We start from the raw sequence: 22,184 nt of genomic DNA, 5'->3' as shown, positions 1-22,184 counted from the left end.
GGTGGCTACATCTGGCATTCCATTTTGTGTGCCAGCTAAATTCTCTTCCAGGAGCTTAGGAATGCTTGTTTGGAGAGTATGCATAGTAGCAGAAAAGAAGAGAGACAAAGAAGATAGAGGGGAAGGTGGAGGAGGAAGAAAATCTGTGTCTCAAATATTCTCATAACTTTTTCATTGGGGAAAAAAAATAGTTTCATTTGAATTACTTTTCAAATGAAAATTTATCATTAAAAAACGGACTGTCTCCGGGCGCCTGGGTAGCTCAGTCGGTTAAGCCTCTGATTTCAGCTCAGGTCATGATCTCGTGACCCATGATTTCAAGCCCCATATCAGGCTCTGTGCTGACAGCTCGGAGCCTGGAGCCTGCTTCAGATTCTGTGTGTTCTTCTCTCTCTGCCCCTCCCCCACTCATGCTTTTTCCCTCCCCCCCTTCTCTCTCAAAACAAAATAAATAATTTAAAAAAATGGACTGTCTCAAATATGCACAGACAAAGGAAAGGAATGTGATTTGGTTTTATTGTTTTTGGCTAATTTATCCCGGAAGCAATTTTTTTAATTTTTTTTAAATGTTTTTATTTATTTTTGAAGGAGAGAGAGAGCATGAGCAGGGAAGGAGCTGAGAGGGAGGCATAGAAATTGAAGCAGGCTCCAGGCTCTAAGCTGTCAGCACAAAGCCTGATGCGGGGCTCGAACTCACGAACTGTGAGATCATGACCTGAGCCAAAGTTGGACGCTTAACCGACTGAGCCACCCAGGCTCCCCAACTGGAAGCAATTTTAAACATGTGATGAATTCCATTGATTATTTAAGCTATTGTTTTCATTAGGTATACAAAAGTACCATTTAAATATCCAGAGTGAGTCTACAGATCTCATTTATTCTGTTTTCCTGTTTTAGTAAGATGATACTCGTAAGGGTATCTAGTACAAGTTTTTTCCTTGATTTCTCTCCTTCATTTCCCACAAAGGGTACTCATTTCCATTGTCTTTTATTCTCTTCCTACTGGCATTAAACTTGACTGGAGTTCTGGCAGAAGCATGCCCAAGGTTAGGAGATGCTTAGACAATCCTGCAGCAGCCGCTCTGGGGCATCCCAGGCAATCTGTCATGAGATAACAAGAGTCATTCAACTAGGAACCTAGGGACTTAATGAGTCTGTCACTAGGAGAGTGTGCTACAAAGTATAGGGCACTCCACTTCCACAAAAACCATAACTTGATTTATGGCAATAAAATCAAGTACATGGTAATCTTTAGATTGTGTCTCTTCCCTATAATGCCTACTAGGTACCTGTTACCAGCCCAAATTAGAATAAAAAGGCTGTAATTCTGTGTCATCATTCTTAGCTGTCTTGTCTATTAAAAATGAAGACAGAGCTCAAAAAAAAAAAAAAAAAAAAAAAAGGCTGTGCCCAGGTCTGTTCATAGTCTTTAATTGGAGACACTCTTCTGTTTGTGCCCCCCTAAAACCAGGAGGCATCTTCAGTCTTGGTCATATGGCTGAAAGAATTAAAAAAGAAGAGGCCAACAGAAATTAAGGAAGAGAATAAGGTTATGGGCAAAGCACGGAAGAACACGGAAGGGTAGTTTCTGATAATCCCTTAATTTTGTCTTCAATTGAAATGAAGAGATTTTACTGAAAGATCTTTTTAACTCATGTTGTACTCTTAAGAGTTCTGAACCTTTCACCTTCATTGACTTTGAAAAAGACCCATTCGTTAATTTGGGACATAGTAAGGAGCAGAATTCTCTAACAATATAGGCATATGTATGTACCTATTGAGTGGCCCAAACCTGGAATACTGACAATGCCAAATGCTGGCAAGGAAAACGAGGAAGTTTAAATGAGCTCCTTTTAAGCAGAATATACGTGTGTGTGTGTGTGTGTGTGTGTGCTGACTTTCCTCTTGTTTTCTCCACTGGGCCTTGCTTTACAGGCAAGGCAGGCAAATGTCACCATGAATATAATGGAATCAATCCACTGGACCTATCTGTCAGGGACAGCTGCTCATGTCTGAGTTCCAGGCAAGGACCACACTTAGGAAAGGTCTGTTATTTTAGAAAACCGCCTAGTGAAACTTGTTTCTGAGGGCAGTGTTTTTGCACTGAAAAATGAAACTATAAATTAAGTTTAGAGTGAGTCAAAGACATATGCTTGACCCCAGGCATATATAGTTTGTCATCTAACACACGTGAACTATGAATTTTGGTATACTTAAAAGCGGTGTAATTTGAAATTTTACTTTGTTCCTCAAATGTTACAGAATTGGGAGATTAATTAGTGATCTTGACCATGTGGCAACTTGTCAGCTGTGCTTGTAGGGTGGTCAGCATGTAAAGGTGACATGGCTGGAATAATGCAGGCTATTATGAAAGGCGTGCATTGATTCAATGGCCACATCCTGGTTCTCACCCATTTCCCCATAGGTCCTGTGATTAAGTCAGAGTCCACAACATCATGGCCATTAGCAGAGGATTCTCTGACTGATTATTGCTGCCTTTTCAACTTTAATAGATTTTTTTTTACCATCAATACCACAGACATTATGGGATCTGCTTGGGGGTAGGAATGCCTACGTGTTACTAAATTGGTGGACGACCCTTACAGAGATGAGTGAGGAAAGAAAAAAACCTCTGGAGTTTGAAAGTGGTTGACATTTGACCCAATTGCCTTCGAAGAATGGCAAATTTTCCCTTAGGAGAGAGTTTCACTTTTATTTAGGATATCACCTTTTCGAGTCTGAAAAGGTCGTGCCTTAGGGCACTGTGCAGAGAAGGGAAAAAGAGAAACAGAAAAAGAAACAGCTTGCTCAGCAAAAGCAAGAAATAATAGTTTTCAGGCTTTGGCTGGTAGGCCAGAGGACTGCAGGAATCAGGAATCCAAAAGAGGAGGCCTGGACGAAGGGTCTATAAACAGTAATTTTCAACCTGGCTGCACACTAGAATTAACAAGGGGAACTTTTAGAAAATACCCGTTTCTCATTTCCACTCCCCAAAGATTCTAATTCCTTGGTGGGGAGGAGGGGGGTTGCTGAGCAACAACAGTTTCATAAAGTCTCTCCAGAAATTCTAATTCTCAGCCGGGGAAAGAATCTGTGGGAAGAAGGTGACCACGTCCCGAAATGGAATTTATGGCAGAAGATAAGACAGTAAGAACCCCAAAGAGTGGCCAGAGCAAAAAAGCTTGGAAATAAGAGCTGGGGGCACCTGGGTGGCTCAGTCGGTTAAGTGTTCGGCTCTTGATTTCAGCTCAGGTCATGATCTTGCAGTTCGGGAGTTCGAGTCCCACATGGGGATCCGTGGTGGCAACATAAAGCCTGCTTGGGATTCTCCCTCTCCCTCTTTCTTTGCCTCTCCCTCACTCGTGTTCTGTCTCTCTTAAAAACAAACAAACAAACAAACAAACATTAAAAAAATGAAAAGAAGAACTGGATAATATTTAATCTTAAAATTATTTGTTCTCCTAGGTGTTCTATGCCGCCCCTGTGCTAATACTCTATTATCTTTGGTGAAATGTACATGCACAATCTTGTATTGATGAGGTTTTAGGGAATGGGAATGAGAGTCCAGTTCTGGTTAGAACCGGTACCAAAAAAGAGAAGCAACTCTGAGAGCTGAAACAAGAGTTCTGCAGAGATCAATCACAGAACAAGAGCTAATTAGAAGACGGGACGGTGTAGGATACACTTCAGAAATCTCTGGGGTTCGGGGCTTCCCACCATATGTGGCATGGAATCTTAGGACTCATTATTTAGAAATATTATCCCAAACAGAGGGAGGAGGTAGAGTTAACCTTTTAATAGTATCAAGAGTCAATTTGAGTTTAATAAGTTTTTAATGTGCTCGTTAGATGTTAGCAACCATTTTGACTAGTCCTTGTTTGAACCATCTTGACTAATGCTTGTTGGAATCCAGATCTCATCCCTTTTAATAGGTGTGCGATTTAGAATTTTACTTATTTTTTCTTGAGTAACATGGGGATAAGTGGTGCAGTTTTGAAGTGTAGGCACGTCTGCAGGGCAAGCATGTTTCGGAAATTAAAATTTAGGCCATCACTTTTCCTTTTAGAAATTTATCTTGAGGGAATAAGCATACAGGTATGCACAGGTATTTGGATGATATTTTTGATGGCAACAAGTAAGAAATATTTTGAATATTCAACAATAGGAAATACGTTAAATTAAATGTAGGGCAACCATATAATGAAATGCTCTGTATTTATTATGAATGACTATACATGTTTATATTTACTGACAAAATGTCCATATTGTTTTCCATATTACAGTTACGTGAAAAAAGTGTGTGAAATAGTCCAGTTCTCTGTGTGTGTGTGTGTGTGCACATGTCTGTATGTATGGGCAAGTTCCTAGAACAATGTCTGGACGGATACATACAGACATGGAAGTCTAATCATTTTGTCAGTTTTATATCATCTTTCTTTTTAAAATGTAATAGGCTGTTTAAGGCAGCAGAACAACAATCTTGCAACAAAACCATTCACACACACTTGTAACACAAAGATAGACAGTGTGTTTTTTGAGAAGGTGTGATTGTTGGGGCGCCTGGGTGGCTCAGTCGGTTAAGCATCCAACTTCGGCTCAGGTCATGATCTCACGGTTCATGAGTTCGAGCCCCGCATCGGGCTCTGTGCTGACCACTCAGAGCCTGGAGCCTGTTTCGGATTCTGTGTCTCCCTCTCTCTCTGACCCTCCCCGTTCATGCTCTGTCTCTCTCTGTCTCAAAAATAAATAAACGTTTAAAAAAATAAAAAAAAAAAAGAAAATGTTTGCAGTGTCTAAAACTGACAACAGTTATTGCATATATATTATCTTTTGTTTCATAAATAAACTATTAAAAATCCTAATTCGGGGTGCCTGGGTGGCTCAGTCGGTTAAGCATCTGACTTCGGCTCAGGTCATGATCTCGCAGTCGGTGAGTTCAAGCCCCGCGTCGGGCTCTGTGCTTACAGCTCAGAGCCTGGAGCCTGTTTCGGATTCTGTGTCTCCCTCTCTCTCTGGTCCTCCCCCATTCATGCTCTGTCTCTCTCTGTCTCAAAAATAAATAAATGTTAAAAAAAATTAAAAAAAACCTGAGAACTGAGGGTTGATGGGAGGTGGGAGGGAGTGGAGGGTGGGTGATGGGTATTGAGGAGGGCACCTGTTGGGATGAGCACTGGGTGTTGTATAGAAACCAATTAGACAATAAATTTCATGTAAAAAAAACATAGAAGCAATAATGTTGACTTAGCTTATGGAGTTTAAGGGTGTGCTAACAAACTGTATTTCACCTATAAAGGTTAAATAAGTAGATACTACTTAAGTAGTTCAAATAGTGTTTGTTTGCATTTCCTTTTGTCTGGAAAAATCATGTAAGAATTTTATTTTCACTGTACTGAAAGAGAGATGGTAAAATACCTTCCAAAACATCCTAACATTATCCCATAAATAATATATTGTCATGTTGTATCCCAATGATAGAATTTTCCAGAGGCATTATAAGAGTTGCTGTCATGATCACAATGCTCTCAGGCACTCAATAATTCACGATCGCAGGCGCTGCATACCCTGTATGTGAGACCTGTGTGCTCTTTTTGGGACTGAGCTCCACGCGTACTCACTGAAGAACCAGCTTAATAAGAGCAAACAAAGCCTCTCTGTGCTTGTCACGTGGTTCCCACATACTCTGCAAATGCATGATGGGGGGAGAGAGTTGGGAGACACGGTGTCTCTCTTAACTGCGTGCACGGCTGAGACTGAAGAGGCATGAAACTCAGAGAAGGGAGCTCGCTGTTCCCCCATCTTCAAGGGGTTCCCTTCGGAGGCCTGGATCCCAAACGGAGGCTTTGCAAACACTGGCCACTTTTTTTTTCAGAACAGCCTCTCTGGGCAGGAGGCCCACTGCCTGATTAATCCTGCATTCCTCAAAACAGCAGGCAACCAGAAAAACATTCCCGGTGGAATTTGAGCTCACCTGCCCTCTGGGGGGTCAGAGAGCAGGTAGACTGAGGGCTGTGTATGGGAGCATTTGTCCTAAAGTGGATGACACCCCGATGTTGCCTTCTAGAAGTTCTCTTGCTTTGAAGTAAACAGTGAAAGCTGCCTAAGGTAATTTAAAAGATACCAGTTAAGGATCTTCAGGTCTACCTGCAAATAATTATCACATGAGAATCTTTTTAAAAACACAGACTTTTAAAACTGCTGATTTTCATGGCCTTTGTAAAGCCTTCTTGAGTCAGAATCCCCTGGGGTGGGGCCCAGAAATAATTACTTTAATAAAAAAGTTCCACTGATTCTGATGTACATTCAGGTTTGGAAATCATTTCTCAAGTCTGAGTTAAATAAACAAAAAATCAGTAGAAGATTAACAAACCAAAGGGCATAGAGGAAACTAAGAGGGGGCGTGAGGAAGAGAATAGGAAAAAAAAAAAATCACTGCTAAAAAAATAGTGATGGGAAAGAGTGAGAGACATCAACATTTGACAGAAGGTAGTATTAACCACGGCAGCAAGCCGAGCTAACAGTGGTTTGCACCAGTCTAGAAGGACGGACATGGAGAACGATGTCTCCTCATCTGTGAGAACTGCAATTACCCTTGCATTCATCATTTGTACACTAAAGTCAATAAATTGTAATAAGGCTTTGTCACCCAACAAATGTCTCCTGCTTGGAAAATCAGTGCTTCTGCCCTGCGCCCCCATTTATGCTCCAGCAGGAGAGCTGAAGGTGATCTTGAAACAATGCTCTATTCTCCTGATATTATCATTTAATTGTAGCTCCCTCACACCCAACCTTCTGAGTTTTTAATGAAATATTTCCTAAAAATACATGCCTTTAATAGGAACATGTGAAATAGAAAAGGAGAAATGTTTCAAATCCAGATGACTAAACACACCATCATAGGTCATGGGACCCCCCCCCCCCCACCTCCCCGCCATGGGGGCTTGGGGGAAGTCATCATGTTGACTCTTATTGAACCAAATCTAGTCAACACTTCAGTCTGAAAATGGTGGGAAATGGAAAACAAATGGGTTTTTAAGATAGAAAACAAAAACCAGAAGTGCTCTCATGTTAAACATCAAAATGAGAAACAATATAGATGAAGCTAAAATTACTTTTATAAAGATGATCAGGCAATTCACATATAAGAAATAAAATGGACTAATTCGACTTTCGAACATCCATTTGTGTTGAAAGTTTTGCTTTCTCTTACATCAAAACTCTATCTTTGGCTCTAGTGTTGTCCTTGCAAAGAAATCTGTATTCATTTCTTCCTTAAAATCAAGACCATCCACCTTTGAGTTTCATTCATGGTCTCTAGGACAAGATAATAATGTAGACTATCCTCGTTAGTAAAACAGGCAAAATAATAATACCTCCTATGTAAGAACTGAGTGAAGTAATGTGTAAAGCATTTGGAAAAATATCTGGCTTTTTGTAAACACTATGCAAGTGTTTATATATTATAAAAGTAAGATTCTTCTATGGCTTTTTAAGCTCCATGAACAATTTTTCCCTCCATGTTTCCATATTTCTTCCGTTGATTGCCTTCTAGCAATGCATCTGAGGTGGCATAATAGCTTATATAGTAATAGTTGGCCCAGTGGTGTGTCCGGGGTCGTTCCAGAGATCAGCAGTCTCTGATTCCTAAAGTCCCCTGGTGCATTTATGACAAAAAGTATTAAGTAGAAATCTCGTCAACCTTCAGAACATTAAAGATAACAATGGAAAATCAAAGGGGAAAATGAGTTGAGAGGGACCCAAAGGAAACGTGTCTTTACTGAAAGAACGGCTCCCCTCAGACAAGGTGGAAAGCATCACAGAAGGGAGAGAAGGCGAGGGGCTTCTCATTCACATCAGCCAAATCAACCCCATTGCAGGAGAGGGACAGATACTGCCACCAAACTGCTCTCCTCTCTGAGCTGTGGGGCTCTTTTTAGGCTTCCTCCATCCTTTATATGTGTTTTTGTCTCCTTTACTGTTCTCTACAGACTTCCCTTAATATCACCCGTTTGGTAATATTACTTTACTATCTATAGCACCTGAAGATTTCTATTAAAAAAAAATTTTTTTTACATTTATTTGTTTTTGACAGACAGAGACAGAGCACAAGGGGGGGGGGAGGGGCAGAGAGAGAAGGAGACACAGCATCAGAAGCAGGCTCCAGGCTCTGAGATGTCAGCACAGGGACCCATGTGGGGCTTGAACTCAATGAACAGTGATATCATGACCCGAGCCAAAGTGGGGCGCTCAACCGACTGAGCCACCCAGGCATCCCTGATTTCTATTTTTTTTTAATGTTTATTTATTTGTGTGAGAGAGAGAGCAGGGGAGGGGAATAGAGAGAGGGAGGCACAGGCTCCAAAGCAGGCTCCAGGCTCCAGAGCAGTCAGCACATAGCCCCACTTGGGGCTCGAACTCACGAATTGCGAGATCGTGACCCCAGATGCTTAACCAACAGAGACACCCAGATTTCCCGATTTCTCTCTTAAACTGTCACTATATTGTCTAACTGACCCCTGGCCTCTGTCCTGTCATAATTAATTGACCTTACTGTTTTGTGGCACCAGAAACAGTGGATGCAATATGTTTAGTGAAACTGTGGTCAGAACATTGATAATTATGTGCCTCCAATATAATGAACACCACGCCTCCTGATGACACCAATTGTTTCCAAGTAATGTGTGCCTTGCTTTTTAATGTTTTATCTTTAAAAAGCTTAATTATTGGGGCTCATGGATGGCTCAGTCGGTTGAGCGTCCGACTTTGGCTCAGATCACCATCTCGCGGTTCGTGGGTTCAAGCCCGCATGGGGCTCTGTGCTGATAGCTCAGAGCCTGGAGCCTGTTTCGGATTCTGTGCCTCCCTCTCTCTCTGTCCCAACCCACTCGCATTCTGTCTCTGTCTCTCTCAAAAATAAGTAAACATTAAAAAAAATTTAATAAAAAAATTAAAAAACTATTATTGCCCCCCTCAACATAAATAAATAAGCTTACAAAACAAAAAAGAGTTTTTGAAATAGAATATTAAATATTAGGATTGGGAAAAAACCTTAAAGATTATCTAGTCCAACTGCCATTTGATTTTTAAAATCTTATCTATAATTTCCACATAATACGTGAATTTAATTAATCCAGGGTTTCAATTCCTCCAATCATGGGGGACTTAGAACTTACTGAAACAGTTCATTCTATTAAAAGTTACATTAGAAATGTCTTGGGGCGTCTGGGTGGCGCAGTCGGTTAAGCGTCCGACTTCAGCCAGGTCACGATCTCGCGGTCCGTGAGTTCGAGCCCCGCGTCGGGCTCTGGGCTGATGGCTCGGAGCCTGGAGCCTGTTTCCGATTCTGTGTCTCCCTCTCTCTCTGCCCCTCCCCCGTTCATGCTCTGTCTCTCTCTGTCCCAAAAATAAATAAACGTTGAAAAAAAAAAGTTACATTAGAAATGTCTTTCTAATTCAGAGCTGGAATGTCTCCTGGTATTTCTAAATTACAAAGACACTGGGTATGTATGTACAGGTTGTGCACTGTACAAGGGTGCTGCTTGATAGGACATTGTTCTGATCCAACTGTTGTGGGTTTGTCTCTTTATTAAAGTAATTTGGCCAATGTAACAATATAAATTAAGAAAGAAATGCCATTTAAAAATTATTGCAAGGATACAATTTGAGCTAACAGCAGTCCTGCTTTATCATTTGTAGTCAGATTGATAAAAGGCCATCCCTCCTCTCATGGTGACCCTTTGAATATTTTATTTTGATTAGTAGAGTTCCAAGAGCCTGTGGACTCTGTCTCTGAGAGGGACTCAGGTTTTCCGTGTCTAAAGCCCAAGGTACTTGCTGGCCAATATAAAAATAAAGGTAACAAGTGTTAAAGCATCTACCTACTTAGGACAACAGTGTAATATTTTCTTTTCTCCATCCTTACTGTGAAGTTGCACTGGGATTGTAACATGTCACAATATTTTTGAAGAATTGGATTATCAATAATACATTTTAAATATAGTAACCTCTTATGAAATTTCTAATATTATCCAGGTAAAACATAAAAGCACTTCTTAGAACATTCCCATGTTGTCACCTACAGTATCATGGAGGTTTCCGTTGTCTGTTAAGAAGAAATTCAAAATAGTGCCTTCTGAAAGATGCTCTTATCCAATGTGTGCATATCAGTAACAATTTAATGTAACTTAGATAAACTCATATTGTTAAAAAAAGCTGTTATGATATTAAAATAGAACCTCTCTATATCTTGCTTGTGAATCTCACCCATCTGGCTTTAAAGACACAATGAATATAGTTGATCAATAAAATTTTATCTAACATTTATAGCATAAGGGAAAGAGGATGGGTTAGAAAGTATGGTCACTAACAAATATTTTATTGCACTGTGCCCACCAGTCTTTGGCTAAACCATTTCCAAGTCTTATATTTTCTCTCTAGTAATCTGTGTCTGACTTTTTTTTTTTTTCTAGAAGAGGGCTTACAACTTGTAAAATCTTTATGTGTTTATTAAACAAGAAAAAATGATGCAATTTTTATTGCAAGAGTTAACTTAGTTCCACAGCATTGTGAACATAGCACATAACTAAAAGTGCAAGTTCACCTCCTTGCCAGGTCATCCATCCAATTTCCCAAAGCCAGTCACATTGTTTTGTTGATTTTTTTTTTTTTTACATTTATTTATTTATTTATTTATTTTTGAGAGACAGAGAGAGACAGCACAAGCGGGGGAGGGACAGAGAGAGAGGGAGACACAGAATCTGAAGCAGGCTCCAGGCTCTGAGCTGTCAGCACAGAGCCCGACATGGGGCTCGAACTTGCAAACTGGGAGATCATGACCTGATCCGAAGTAAGACGCTCAACCGACTGAGCCACCCAGGTGTCCCTGTTTATCTTTAAGTCATTTTTTTGTACCTATGTAAGATCGATATTTAAGACTCACTAGCATTTAAAAAAAAATGAATTCATTCATTCACTCAACAAAAATAGAATCTACTCTTTCTAGGCAGTGTTTATTCTTATACTTGGGAATAGACGGATACTAAAGCAGAGAAGAAAATATCAGATAGTTATATAAGGCCAATAAAGTAAATAAAAGAGGGCAGTGTGATGCTGATGGATGGGATGGTGTTTCCTCAGACTGGTGTGTAGGGAAGGCCTCTCTGACCAGCGGCATGGGGACAGAGTATTCCAGGACAATGAAATAGCTCATTCAAATGAGCTTAGGCAAACACACATTTAGCAATGACAAGGAACAAAATCAAGGCCTCGAGTGGACGCATCAGAGTGATGAAAGAGAAAATGGAAGAAAAAATAATGTCAGGGAAGTAGTATCAACAGGGACTTCTAGGTAGGGTGGGGATCCTGGAATCTATTTTTAAGTGTGATGTGAAGCCATTGGAAGGTGTTAAGAAGGGAGATCACGTGATCTTATTTTCACAATTTTTATTGAAGTGTAACTGACATACAGTGTCCTATTAGTTTCAGGTGTACATCATAGTGATTTGATGTTTTTATACGCTACGAAATGATCCCCCAGTAAGTCGAGTTACCATCAGTCACCAAAGTTATTACAATATTATGAAATGTCTTCCTTGAGCTGTATGTTGCATCTGCGTGACTTACTGGTTTTATAACTGGAAGTTTAAAATGATCACTCTGGCCACGATGTGGAGAGTGGATTGTAGATGGAAGTAGAAGTCCATTGGGATTTATCGCGGTGCCAAGATGGCGGTGGTGCTTGGACTGTGAACAGTGAATAGGTAAGAGTACAGGAAGGGAGGTGTGACATGAGGGGGAGCTGGGCTTCTGGACAGTTGTTCAGATAGAATCAGACAGAACTGGTATATGTTGTATGGTAAGAGCACTGGGGTATGGGTGAGATGAGGGAAAGAGTAGAATATTTTAAGGATAAATCTTAGGATGGTGGCTTGGGCAAATAAGAAATGGTGCATTTTATTGAGATCAAAGATTAGGAAAGAGGCACATTTGGCCGTGTTAAATTGAAGCCGCCTCTTAGAAACGCAAGTGAAAATTCAAGTTTGTGGTTGGATATAACAACTGGAGGTTAGGGAAATTCAGAGAGTATGGGTTAGAGGCATAACTTAGTCAACACCATTATCAGTACTTAAAACCAAGGGTGTGGCTAAGGAATCCTACCATATATTTTGCTTTTATTTCAGTCTCTTAATTTTTGCTTTATATTTTGTAATTTTTTTCCTCTTCATCTCTTCTTATTTGCTGGTTTTGGGGGAAGTTGAGTCAAGAATTTATTCTTGACGTTTTTGTCGTTTTGACATATTTTCATCTATAAATAAGGCATATATGTGGTAAAAGAAGTGTGTTTCTAGAAGTACAAATGTACGTAGAGGGAAAGGCAAGCCCCTTCGCCTAACTCTTCCCGCTTGACCCTCACTTCCTCTCAGGAGAAGCAATACAGTCTCCAGCTGTTTTACACAAATGGGAGTTGATTAAAAATATTCTATTATACCTTGTTTATTCACTGGAAAGTAGCTGTTGAAAAAATTTCTGCTTGGTGTTCTACTATATGGTGTATCATGATTTACTTAACTGCTCTACTGAAGAGCATTATAAGGTTCCATTATATAGCAAATTCCTTAGGTGTGTTAATCACAATCACTAAAATCCTTTTCATTTTCTCGGTCTTATTACAGGCACCATCTTTGTTCATTTCTGGAACGATGGCATCGCTACCTTGAATTCTTTCCTGATCTCTGCCTCTTCAGTTGCCTTTCGCTTGCTGTGTTCCTTTTCTCCGGTTTGCTTTACGTCAACGCTGACAACTCCCTTTTATAATCCTTCATGAACTTTCTCTGTGTGTGACCGGCGGCTGTAGAGTTCTGGTCTGCTCTTTGTACAAGTGAAATGGCAAGAGGCAGTCCGAACTCTCCAGCTGGGAATGTCTTCTCAGAACATTTCCCAAACAGAGATGTTGTTTCCTGTCCTGGAGACACACATTCCCGAGTCACTCCTCCAGAGGGAGCCGATGCCACAGATGCCAGCGTAGCTCTTTTCTAACATGTCTCACCTGGATTTCTCAGGGCAACTTAGTGTTTACGTCTGCTCCAATTTTGCTAGCAGATGCAAGGTGATGTCTGCTTTCCCTTTCTATCCTGCCTCATTTGCCATTTACTTCTCCCATGAGGAGTGTCTCCAATGGGACATGGTTGACGTCACTTCTTTCTCACCTTTCCTGAAGCTCGGTGCCACGGAACCACATTCCCACGTTACTCTTCTCCTGGTCAGCCTCACCCCCAGCCCTCATCATCCGGAGAAATGAATCACAGGTCCCTCGGGATCGTATCATTATTTTTCAGAGCAATACAGCTCTCTGCTTGAGAACTAGCGATATGTTTTACACTGTTGGAGGCTTTCTTGAACAGAGACGGATTTGGGCAGATAATTTTCTTACCTTAGCTTTTTCCTACTTTGTTTATTAAAGGGATTTTCAAAGTTACTTTTGTTTCTTATGTCAGTATAAGTTATTTTCACAGAAGAGAGAAAACAAAAGCTTATATTTTTCTTCAGACTTCTGCTGGTGGTCCAGTAACCCACTAATTATTCGCGGTATTCTTTCTCAGCAGATTAGCTCATCTGCTATGCAGAGGAAACGGATTTTAATTTCCCTCTCTCCTACCTACATAAGTATCAGCGCTTGTTTCTTCCTCTACAGAATCTGTGCTAACGTTTTGTATGTATCACTTTATTTCGTTGTTACCCATCGTGGAGCAGAGCTTATTCTAACTGAGGCACAGATCAGGGAACGGAGGCTCCAATAAATGAAGTATCCAGAAGTTACACCAACAGTTAGTGGTGGAACAGTAAACTGAGCCCAGATTTGATTCCTCACCATTATGCTCCAAGAACTATAAAGATCATATAAATAAACTTATTAGATCTGAGGGCACCTGGGTGCCTCAGTCCATTAAGCACCCAACTCTTGACTTCTGCTCAGGTCATGATCTCACGGTTTATGAGTTTGAGTCCTGAATTGGGCTCTGGGCTGACAGTGCAGAGCCTGCATGGGATCCTCTGTCTCTCCTCTCTCTCTCCCTGCCCCACTCTCCCTCCCTCTCTCAAATAAACTAAAAAAAATTATTAGATTTCCCTGACGTTTTAAAATTCAATTGGTTATTGTACAGACCACTTACTGGGACCTATCATTGGGAGGTACTTCAAACTTATACACTAAATATGCATGGTTTCTATCATGCAATCATACCTCTATAAAGCGGCTTAAAAATTATGCCATGGTTGGGGGTGGGAAACAGAGATTACCATGTCATGTATGGAGGACAGGGATCAATATCTGAATTGTGAAAATCAGCACGGCATCATGGACATAATAAGAATTTGGGATTAGATACATAGGAGCTTGAATTCCACATTTGCCATAATTAGTTGTTTGGGAAAAATGCTTTGCTTCTCTGAGCTCTTTGTAAATTCTGATTGTAAAGGTAAAATTTAAAAACTTACAAGATCAATAAGAGAATTAAGTTGTATAAGGTGAGGAAAGATATGTGCACAAAGTAGACATTCACCTAACTTCCATTTCTTTCCTAAATACTCATATCGCATCTTTTGCCATCCAAGCTAATAGTTTTTTTTGGTTGTTGTTGTTTTAATCTCTGACACCCAATAAGCTGATATAACACTTGGGATTTTACTGCCATTAAATATAATAGGGGATTTTAAAAGACTAAGAAAATATGATACAAGAAACGTTTTAGTCTCCAGGAAGTGCACCGAGGACTATGCATTGTGCAAAGAGCTTCTGAAAACCTTCTGATAAAATTGTAACAATAAAGCAACTCTGTAGGCACACGTTCAAATACTAATATATTCCACATAAATATATATTAATTTAGCTAATAATTCAACCAAAATGTCCAATAAGAGATTTCTGAAAGCAGAAGAGAAAAAGAAGATAGCATTAGGAATACTTTTTCAAGAAAATAGGAAATTTGCTTCGAGCATTTCAAAGGGCAAATCTGAGAACCCTTATCAAGGGAAGCTACTTCACTGCTTGAGGATTTGTTATAAGCCCAGTCAAGGAGAAATGAAAGGAAATGTTAATACATATGGTCTTGAAAGAAAATCTGTGAGATAAAGCACATTTCAATTTTTCATTTAGTATTTAACTGAAAGCTATGTCATATTCATAACCTTAACATGATGGAAATAAAAGAGTGTCTCAGCTAGCCTAGAATTCTGCCATTTATGGTTTTGCATTTTTATGTAGCAGAGAGTGACAGCATTTAGTCTGTCGGGGGTCCCAATTCTCTTAGCGCCAATCCCTCATGGACACTGGAGGAAATGCTCCATTGGATATACCAGTCAGCTCACACTACTTCTGCACTCGCAAGTCCCCGGTGCACAGGATAGCAGATAGAAGTTGCCTTAACACAAAGAAAGCCCACTGAAGACATTCTTCACTAAGGGAAAATTCGTTTTAGTATTTCCATGGTTCATGTTAAACATCCCCCAATCCACAAACACATCTCTTGCTGGAGACTTTCCGTGGGTCTCACGACATTTGCTACTAGATCAAAGTTGGTGTCTCAGATGTTTGGAAAGATCCTTTCAATTACAGCTTCTGAAGGACCTTGAGTAATGCTTTAATGTGATGAGGTGTAGGTTATGTCAATGTGATAAAAATCAGAAGCCCACACGGTGTCCTCTTTCTCCCTCTCCCTGGCAGAGAACGTGAAAGTCAAGGTAGTATATTCCTTCCCGGAAAAATAATATGCTGCACAGACTAAGGTAACTGCTCAGATTTCTAAAATAGCACCCCTATACTCATGATGAATGAATTAGCTTGGGTTTTCCATATTTTAGTTTATTGTAACGTGAATAAGTTTTATTTAGACCTGTCACTATAAAACAGTGAGCAAGCACATGATGGGGAATTTACCTAATACAACTGCAGTCTCCCGATGACATTGGGAAATATATAGCCATTGAAATGCCAAAAGTATTTGTAATTGCCTATTAGACCACTGTGTTCTTGCTTATAGAGTGGCTCACTGTGGGGGTGGGGCTCTCTCTCATGCTTGAAATTTGGGAGGATAGTCCATTCTACCACCTCCCATCAGAACCCAGGCATCTGAATTCCACTTGCTGGATGTTGTCTGGATTAGATGCTGTACTGTCAACATTCGTATGTTCAATGTCAGTTACAGCATTGACATGGCATTGAGATTCTGTTGCGGCCCCGACTAGTTGATGCCCCTATTGGCTGACACTTTGAATATATAGTGTAGTGACTTCTGCATTAATTGTATGCTTTGGGCAAGTTATTTCAACTTTCTGTGCCTCAGTAACCCCTTTTTTCATACTGTTTTAACATATTGTTTTACATTGCTTTTCACAGGGCTGGGCACATACTAAGAAAGCTTATACACATAAGTATTTTAATTATATATACCATCTATAATGTTTATAAAAAATTGATAGCTTTCAATACACACACACACACACACACACACTATGAAATTCAGTTAAGAAAGTTATTTAAGAACGCATAAACATGTGGCCAAAACCAATTTTTTAAATATAGCACCATAGTTATTTTTACAGTCTTACAAATATGTGCCCTTTAGGTTAGTGTTCAAAAGGCCACATTGATCCTGTGCCTTCTAACCACGTGAGGGAAAACTGACACTAAATCACATGGTGTGATGTCTGGGGATCTGGGTGGCTCTTGTGCTCAAGGCATGTTAATGTATTTAATGTTACGAACAATGTCCTGCACAGTATAGCAGTGTGGAAGACATTCGTGAAGGAACCCCAGACCCTGTGATGTGGATGAGGTGGTCTCTTCCTACCAGAAAATAGACCTGTCAGAGACTTCCTCTATCATTCCACCACTAGCTCTAAATGTATTACCATTGTCACTGTGTCCTCTAAAATTAAGAAAAAAAAATGGAACAATGATTTACTTGCAAGAAAGACATTAACTTTCTGTAAATCCCTTATGTGTTCTGTAGTCACAGAACCCAATTTAATAAATTCCAACACAATAACAGAGAAAATTAGAATTTGAAGAGTAATTCTATAGTTTGGTGCCTACTGCATGCCCACATAGAAGATTCATTCTGAATAATACATGTTGAAAGTTAATTTATAAATATATAATGAATAACCATTCAATTCAGAATAGGTACCTGTTGTTCAAGTAGTATATTTTTTGACACTTTTGCTTTGTTTCTGAAAAACCAATAGGAAGAAAGAGAATCCATATAACCTGGGGAAGGTGCTGGGTCAAATTCTGAGTTCTGGGTCTCACCCTTGATAGTTGGGCAGGAATTGGGAAGAAGGCCTATCTATGTTGGCAAACAGGACAACGGGTGACTAGATTTCCATAGGGGTCACAAATGAATACGACATTGTGTTGCTATGTGCAAATAAGGGTGGTCATGTATGAGGGGAGACAGTTTGGCTAAAAATAAGCCAGAGAAAACTGAACTGGGAAGTTTGAAGATTCAAGGGTCACTTGGCCACTTAGAAGTAGGGCCAGGGGTTTGAGAATGAGCACCCAAAAGAAAACCATAATCGGGAAATTGTATATTTTTCTTCATGTCTCATACAATCCACTTAAAATTTAATGAAAATGTAGCAAAGAGCAGCCATGGACTTTACTACTGGTTCAAAAAGAACTGTCTCTTCCTTCACTCTTCAGCACTGTTTGAAGACGACAAAATAACATTGAAACCCTCTTTCTATTTTCATACCCAGTCACAAACCCTACATCACCCCTTTCTTCTCCCCACATCAATTAGCTTATATTTTTTACTATCTGCAGTCGTCCCCAGTTTCCTATTTACAATGTACGTTTTCGTATTATTCATTTTGCACGTCATTAGTTAAAATGAACCTAGGTGGGGCTTCGATCTTGTCCTAAGAGTTCTATGGTTAGGACCATCTTATCCCTTTTCTTTGGCATTCCTCAGCCCAGTGCTTTCAGCTCCAGATGTTTCTTATCATATCCCTGAAGCCAATTTGCTGGCATTGTCTGAGCTGTAAAACAATCCTCCAGATGCTTGTGAAAATGTACTTATTGCTTGCTTTGCTCACCCACAGCAATGTTCATAATTCTATGTAAGTTGCAGTCAGAATTTCAGTCTCGGTTGGTTTTCAAACCATGCGTCACAATTTCAAGAACTGCCTCACATGCTGCTTTTGAGACGCTTTTGTTCTTAATTTTGTTAGAATTGAGTTTTGCTTTCAAGAATTTCTGGTATGCTGCTTCATTTCCCTCTTAGTTCACATAAGCTGCCATTGGTTGCAGAGGGCGTTAAAGTTATATTAAGTATTCAGTGTTCGTGGGTAATGAATACTACCGGTGTATGTGGCAGCTTCAGCAGTTGTGGACTCTTTTCTACCTTCTGTTCCACAGGGTGGGACTCTCGGACCCCTTCAGGCTAAGGGATTTCCATTAGTCATCCCAATACTTCATTCCTCATCTATCCCTTTTCATGGGTGGCTAAATAATTCTCTTTTCAGCCATGGTTTAAACAGGCTTAAATGGGGTTTACCACATCACATTTAAGCTCTATCTTGTCTAAACCACGATATCATCAGACTTTGATAAAGACTTAAAACATTGATTATTTCTAGGGCACCTGGGTGGTTCAGTCAGTTAAGTGTCTGATTCTTGATTTCAGCTCAGGTCATGATCTCACAGTTCATGAGCTCAAACCCCGTGTCAGGCTCTGTGCTCACTGCTCGGAGCCTGCTTGAGATTCTATCTCCCTCTGCCGCTCTCTTCTGCTCATGCTGGTTCTCTCTCTCTAAAATCATAGAAAGTTAAAATAGAAAAAAAAACATTGATTATGTCTGCTGATCTTTCTGATTAGAAAGCCTGTCCCAAAATTGAGAAGTCAACATAAGAAAAAGACAGTCTCTCCGAGTTTCCTCCCACCCATCCTTCCTGTTACTGGGATTATATTTTATATAAATCTTAGGGTTGCCATATTATAACAGTAAGTACTCATCCTATGAGGACCCAGAGGTTTGAATACACCAAGAGAGGGAGGTCAATTCTGATATCAAGTTATCCCGGAAAATCAGGAAACCAATGGAGAAACGTAAGCTAAGAGACTATTACTTTCATGCTCTGGACTTGAACATGGTGCAGGCTAACTGGGGGTCCTATCTAGTGGAAGCCAGAGCTTGGCAGGAGGAAGCCATGGGGTAAATGATAGACTGGAAATAGAACAAAGTACACAATGCAAAGCAGATATTCTAGCAGATATTTTCCCTTGGCTATTCTTCATCTTTCAGCAAATTCTTTAAACGACCCCTTTACCCCAACAAAATGCTTTGATTTTAAGCCTCATGTATGCCTAAGCTTGGACTGACATGTTTAAATAAAAGAACAAGCCCAAGAGGTCCATGAGACAGACTTTGTAGGAACCAGTGAGCATTCACCAGGAGACAGTGAATGTTCAGAGAGAAATTGGGGTTGTATGGCCTAGCTGTCCCTTTCTAAATGGCAATTCCACTTCTAATGTGCATTCTAAAAGTTCTGGGACTCATTTTTACTAAGAAAAGAACTGTAACTTGTAGAAAGACAGAAATATTTTTTTAATGAAAAGGAGAACAGGTTAGAGAGAGAAAGAGAGAATGGGTTGCAGCAGGATGAATATGCAGTAGCCATATGAATATCCAGGATATTCTTAGAAGACCAAGCCCTTGTTGCCTTTAACATGCATTCCCCAGCACCAAGAAAATGCTCATGAATGTCTGATGACCTGTTTCTGAAAATTTTTTACTGTCTCTTTGGCTGACCCTTGCTCTTCCATTTGCTTTGCAGTAACTTTCTTCGAATAGAACCTTCCTCTGGAAACCAGCACCTGATGGGAGAACAGTGGAGTCTGACCCTAACAGTCAATTCTCCAAGATGTAAGGACGTATTTCTAGTTTGTGGCTTTGCCTCCAAGGATCCGGTCAGTTAGAGGCAACCCTCCTGGGAAGTATCTTTCCAATGAGGATTGCTATAAACATTCCTAGAGCGCTCTGCTTGCCAGAATATTTAGGCAAATCTGAAAAAATAAAGATCAATCAATAAATAAATCAAAACAAGCTCATTGTTTGGTGACATACACAAATATTTTTTTTCACATCTTTTGTATAGTTTCACCTCTTCTTGATAGCCCTGGAATTCTAATAATCGATTATTTTAACATTAGATGAGATATAAATGGTGATTTTTAATTCTGGCTTGATATAAACAGATCTGAACAGATCTGAAACAGATCTGAACTACTCTAGGATATTCCTAAACAAATCTCTGAAGTCAGCATAGTGGTTAAAAATGCTGACCCTGGTGTTAGTTCTTCCCCCACCCCATTTCTACTATTTAATTGCTGTAATTTTGTGCAAGGTATTTAAACCTCTGTGTTTTGTTTTCCTCTACTACTTATTTCACACGTTAATATAGGTAATTAGGTTAGAAAATGCCAGGTACATGGTAAGTGCCCAATAAATATTGGCTCATATCATTTTAATAGCAGTTTAATTTCATGTCATTATTTTTCCTCATATATATGACTTCATTGTAGCTATCCAATAAAGCTATATTTATAGGTACCTGTCAGATAAAACACTTAAAGTAATCTATTCTTGAACCTTATTTCATAGGAAGACATAAAATTAAATTTCAGTATATTTGTGTGTTATTCCATGTGAAACAGGTATTTGGGGTCATTTGAAAATTAAAAAAAAAAAAAACATAAGCCCACAGGGACTATACAAAGTTATCTTTCCCTTAGACAACCTAGCTATGTGATGTCCACTTTTGGAATAGTTGAAAGTGAGTACAGCAAGGTGCCATCTATTCAGAGAGATACATACTAGATATGGGAGCCATAAATCAAAATCTTACATGCAGATGCTTTGGTTGTTTTTGAAATCTGTTTCTCAAAGGGGCAACTCTCAATATAGCACATTCCAGGTGGAGCTGCAGTGGGTGGCCATTGATTAGACATTAGTTAAGTAGTGATTTTCTCAAAAGACACTACTTACAGATGCTATCTGTAAAGAATCTTTAGTAGTGCATGGATTTTCTTTAGCACTATCGTCAGGAAAGGTAGGAAGACATCCTTAAATTCTAAGAAATAGAATAATAAAAGTAAGAGCAATATGAATATTTTCAGGTAGGAAATATGACTACCAAATAGGAAAAAAAAAATGTATGCCAAAAGAAGAAAGACCAATCACAATGGGGGTGGATATCACAGTCAGAGGGGATTTTTCTGTTTCATGACTGCCTTTCTTAGGTTTTCTCCTCATGAAAACTGGCTCAATGTTGTAGAAAAATAAAACTGCTGAAAATAAGAACTGTAGAAAACTTCCTTTGTGCTTTTTTTAGGTATTCAAAGAGAGGCTGAAGAATTTTGGACAGCAAAATTTCATTAACATTTTTCTTATGCATTTATAAATACTGATATTTTCTCAGAGCGTCATTTTTTAATTTTCCTCTTTCTTTCACAACCTAACCCACAAAGCAATAAATATACTTTAATAGAAAAAAAGGAAAGGGTTAAAACAAAATTTTCACAGAAGACCCCAAAAATATATTTTAAAAATTGCCTGTGGTGCCTGGGTGGCTCATCTTGCGGTTTGTGAGTTCAAGCCCCACGTTGGGCTCTGTGCTGACAGCTCAGAGCCTGGAGCCTGCTTCAGATTCTGTGTCTCCCTCTCTCTGCTTCTGCCCTCTACATCCCCCCACTCATGCTCTGTTTCTCTCTCAAAAATAAAATAAACACTAATAAAAAATGTTTTTAATTTCCCAATATCAAAAATAATCAGAGAAATATATAACACTAATATGTTTTCTATTTACCACATTAATGAATATTTGAGAAAATAGCATTTAATGTTAATAGAGACACAGACATTTATAAATCTTCTGCAGGATAGCAAATTGATACATACTTTCTGGAAATCAGTATGAGGACATGTGTGAATAGTCTGAAAAATAGCTTTACCTTTCATTTAGAAAATTAATATTTATTTATCCACATCCATAAAAATTCCTATTTATTTATACATAGAAATAACCAGAATGATGTCAAAGTTTCTTCCACAAAGATGATCATGATAACTTTATATTAGTATTTGTCTTTTTTTTTTCTGAGAGAGAGAGAGAGAGAAAGAGAGTGCAT

At 39.4% G+C, this 22,184-nt stretch overlaps 1 long non-coding RNA gene across 1 annotated transcript in view; it reads left to right on the top strand.

Annotated features, from left to right (window-relative positions):
- Positions 1-20,026, top strand: part of LOC125162827 (uncharacterized) — a 37,548-nt gene extending 17,522 nt beyond the window's left edge. Inside the window, exon 3 of the long non-coding RNA XR_007151191.1 lies at positions 19,832-20,026. This is a non-coding gene — a long non-coding RNA (uncharacterized LOC125162827). The remainder of the gene's footprint in view (positions 1-19,831) is intronic.
- The last annotated feature ends 2,158 nt before the right edge of the window (positions 20,027-22,184 follow it).

Source organism: Prionailurus viverrinus, chromosome A3, assembly GCF_022837055.1.
Source record: "Prionailurus viverrinus isolate Anna chromosome A3, UM_Priviv_1.0, whole genome shotgun sequence".
Classification (NCBI taxonomy): domain Eukaryota; kingdom Metazoa; phylum Chordata; class Mammalia; order Carnivora; family Felidae; genus Prionailurus; species Prionailurus viverrinus.
This window is presented reverse-complemented; position numbering and strand designations above follow the sequence as displayed.